The following is a 4939-nucleotide window of genomic DNA, read 5'->3' as shown; positions in this document are numbered from 1 at the left end:
TATCCGTTGACGGGCAGACAAAGGCCGCGCCGGTTTAGTTGAACCGCCAGCGGATTATGTTGAGACGCGCGAATGATGTTAATCCGCTGGCGACTATTGTGAAACCGCACAGCTTTTGAAGAAGCGCACGGCTCTTGATGGATCACAATGGACAAGTAAACAAATATGCTCATTTATCTATTCGATTTTCAGTTTTGGGTAGTCCATAGTGGGATCTAAATGGGAAAACCTTTGATTTGATTTTCCCATCCCATAAGAATCGCCCTGAGTCACATAATATATAGTAATAATAAGAGTGTTCTCCACACACTTTGCTAATTAGTTTCTTATATAAGTCACACTTATATCTTAGTTAGTTTCTTATATAACTCATTCTTATATATTAGTAATTGTCCTTTGACGTAAATTATTTGAAATCCATATTAGATTTTTTTTAATTAAAACAAGCATAAAAAAGTATCTAGAAAATATTATAATTGACAGTTGTCGCAAGTTTTCAGTTAGATACAGATTTTGGAATTTCCCAAACTTGTTTCGTTCTTCCATTTTTTTTTTCAGGATGAAATTAGTCTTAATACTCGACTATGTTCTCCATTTTGTTAAGGGTGCTCCTTTATATACCCTTAAAACACTAACTATACCTATTTATCAGCCTACTCTATGAGATAATCTTCCTACCCCATCAAAAATATCTATCTTGCATACCCCTGATAACCACCTTTCGATATTTATTCTTTCAGTATTATTAGACTTTGTGGTCTGTATTTCTAAACAGCGCCGCTAGGGTTTTGGAGCAGATTCGAGAGATTCACCACAAAAAATTTAACTTCATTCCAAATCCCCCTTTAATTTCCTTACAACGAAACTCTCATCATAAAAACCCCTCCCTCTTAGGGTTTATTTTCTTTTGATCAATTAAAACCCCTTCTGGATTAAAGCCCAGATTTTCAAAGTTGCTTTTGAGATCAGTTTTAGATCGATTTTTCTTCTTCTGTTTTGTTGTTATTCTTGTTATTAGGTGGTGTATATACTGGTTTCTATGGTGGTTTTAGGTGGAGACTGCTGAAGATGAAAGTAAAAAGAAGAAGAAGAAAGAAGATGAGGTTTGTGATTGTTTTCTCATTTGCATCTAACTATGATCATTAGGAAACTACAATGAATGACATTTAGTGATGATCTTCATTGTCGAGTGTTGGGGAATAACATTTAAAATTAATAATATATTAAACAACTATCAAGCTTATAAAACATAGTTTAGACCACTTAGGCAAGATAAAGAACGCTCCCGATTTATTCTTGGGAAAGCTAAATCGATGGTTGTGGTTGTTTACATCATTATTGTATCATTAATTACTCATAATACATATTTTATTAGTCTCTTATTATAAATGTTTTATAATTATCTTATTAAATATACTCTCATTAAATATACAATAAATTTGTTAATAATCATATCAATAGACATTACGGATGATCGGGGTGGTGTTTGTGAGTGGTGGTGTATAGATCTGGTGACGATAATGGTGAAGGTGGAAAAGGTAGTGGTAATGGGTGGTTCTGGTGGTGGTATGCATGTTTAGTGTGGTAGTGGGCAAGTTAGGACACAAATGACATTATTATGGAAGTTGTGGCTGATTTTTTAATGTAAAAATAAGCTGGTTATAATAAATAAATAAAAAATTTACAGGCTGACCGCAATTTTTCCGGAAAATAACCCGAGAAAAATCGAACGGTGGTAGGGTAATGAATTTACCATTGGGATAGTAAGGCTTTTCAGTTGGTCCCACTACATGTTTCACTTGGTGGTTTCTTCGAGACAGATATTTCGGTCAACCTAGCGATTCTCCAGGAAAAATATAATAATTAAAAAACATGAAAACAATGTTCAGTTTATATAAAGCCAACAAAAAAATGACAAGGGTTAAATTTGACATAATCTTTTTAACTTATTATGGAGGTTGTGTCGTTACGGCACGGGTGGGGTTCTAGTTTAATATAAGAAGCACTTATATGATTTTTGGGTTGTTTCTGATTCAATTGTTGATGTCTTAAACATCCCAGTTAAACACCATAGAAAGAAGAAACTGGTAATGGTAGATTGAGGCACATGTTCAATATGTTGTCTTTAAGACAAGAATGCCCAGCTACACTCTTAAAAAGATGATGCTATAGCCCTACTGGACATCTTCCTCCAAGATACAACAATATTAACAAAGCTTGAATAACACATTCAAACCTTATTCTTCTATAACTTGGCAGCAGAAAACTCATGGAACATTTGCACTTAAACCCTCGTACCAAAACATAGAAAACGAAGAAGAAGTACTTTTCGTGATTGTATGCAAGAGAGGTTCGTATATTAAAAAACTCGAGCGCAAATCCAAAATATATAAGTTAAACTTATTCCGTAAAAAACTAAGAGATAAATTTGGAAGATGTTTATGTTATTTTGAAAAACCGTTTTATTAATTAATTTTTATTCACGTAACAACAATCCCCCACATGAATGAAAATATGATAAAACAAGGAAAACAGGAAATATCACGAATAGGCATAGGTGTCCATTAGGTCTTGAACTTTTTCTTAGTGAGAGGTTACCAGAACTACTTGTTAGCCACAAGGTCCCCTTAGTAGTTCTTCGTCTTCAATTGATGAATGTCATGAAGTCTAATGCTCAACTACACTTTCTATCCTAATCCGAGACTTAGCTATAAGTAGACTAGAAATCAAGACTTACTGTTTTGGCAACTAAACTTCACAAACAAGCTTGAGATAGTAACGTTTGCGAGTTCGACCGAGCAGTGCTCTAACACAACTGCAGCTCAATTACGCAGTTGTATACAATTCTACCGTAGCATTATATAATCATATAATATTTCCCCTAATTTCAATTTTCTATTCACAAAATTGAAAATTACCAAAAAAAATATATAATCAATTACCACAGAAAACCAATCAATATTAATAAGTTCACTTGGTGAATTAGGTATAGAATCAGTACCAAATAAATGAAAAAGCTAACTTGATAGTTGAAGCACTGCAATTCTTAAATTCAATGTGTGCGATGTTGGTTAAAGTTAAACCCTAAATTCAAAAGGAAAACCTTTATGAAAGCTAATCAGCTAATTGAGTAACTTGGTGAACAAAGAATGAATTGAAGTTGAGAAGAAAAGGGTTTAATCTGATGAATATATATTTTATTGTGTTCATTGTTTCCATTCCCTGCTCAGAGCTCTAGTTCCACGAAGAAAATAAAAGAAATTTTTTCTGGCTTAAACTTGGTTTTATATATTTTTTCAACTTATGTCCTTGAAAGTTATAGTTATATTCAAGGAAACCACCATAATAAGTTACATATTATTATAAACTCCTTTATCATCTCGACGGCTTGAATCATATCAATTTGTTGAAAGTCAGAAGATCGAATGGTTATTATCAATTGTTCATACAGAAAAAAGAACACGAAATATTCCCGAGATCCAGCGGATGAATTTTATAGTCAGAAATTCTGACGACTAAATTTCATTCTGTGTTTCCAATTGGATAGTAATTTCAATTTGGTGTTGTTGTCATTAAAGGAGGAGAGATTTAGGCTCGGGAGTTTTCTCTCAATTGCGTAGCTTTTGGGAAGAGGATAAAAAAAATGGAGAGGAAAGATAAAATGACGGAAAATGTTATATATATTTGGGTGGAAAATAAAAAGGGTAGTTCGAACTCGTGTGCGGGGTTGATGTCATCTATACCCCGTAAAAACACTAATTGTACCCCTAACAAATAGTTAAGTTAGTTATAAATTGATTAATATGAGAATCTTTAAATTGTTTGAATTTTTTTTATCGACATAATATATCAATATATACTTTGCACAAATAGTAACAAGACACGGACAACTTAGTGAATGGAAGCATGCATATTACAATAAAAAAAATTGCTTCGCAGTGGAAAGATAAGAAAAACAACTCCTTTCAATGCTTGGCATGGATGGCGTTGGTTCCTTGTTCTTTAGCAACCAAGTAAACTTCCACTATTTGTTGCAATAGAAACACTGGACGACTATGTATTCATGCTTCTGTTTGCAAAAAATAAATTGGCGTTCAAGATTTTTTGAGTGACACGTGTGGACTACAAGCCTGCAGAAAATAAATTATTAATTTTTTAGCATTAAGATTATATCTAGCAGGCGCGAATCTTTAATGCATGACACTCAACAATGCAGAGACCATCAATTGGCATCCATCTCCAGCTCGAAAATATCATATTTAAAAATGTTGGCACAATGGTTGGGCATCCTTAACATTTAGATGAGACAAGCAAACATATTGCTTATGCATATGTAATATCGACACAATGATGTAAAACTGTCAGAGAGAAGTAATGTAAGCAAGACAAAAAAATTCCACAGTTCAATATGATATTCCAATCATAGATATATGAAAATTGAATTAGTTTGCAGGGCAATGAGATCAACAAATAATATAGTCGGTGGCGAAGGTGGGACACAAGGGGCGGATCCCTTCTTGTTACACATGCTTAATCTAAGGAATAAAAATACCAGCAGAGAATTGTTTTAATGAAAACAAGTCGAGCATATCTAACATGACCGACCAAACTCGACAATGAAGATCATCACCAAATGTCATTCATTTCAGTTTCCTAATAATCATAGTTAGATGCAAATGAGAAAACAATCACTAACCTCATCTTCTTTTTTCTTATTCTTCTCTTTCATCTTCAGCAGTCTCCACCTAAAACCACCAAAGAAACCAGTATATACACCACCTAATAACAAGAATAACAAAAAAAAAAATCGATCTAAAATTGATCTCAAAAGTAGTTTGAAAATATGGTATTTAATCCAAAAGGGGTTTTAATTGATCAAAAGAAAATAAACCCTAAGAGGGAGGGGTTTTTATGATGATGAGTTTTGTTGTAAGGAAAT

The sequence above is a fragment of the Papaver somniferum genome, chromosome 10 (assembly GCF_003573695.1).
Source record: "Papaver somniferum cultivar HN1 chromosome 10, ASM357369v1, whole genome shotgun sequence".
NCBI lineage: Eukaryota > Viridiplantae > Streptophyta > Magnoliopsida > Ranunculales > Papaveraceae > Papaver > Papaver somniferum.
Note: the sequence above shows the minus strand (reverse complement) of the source record.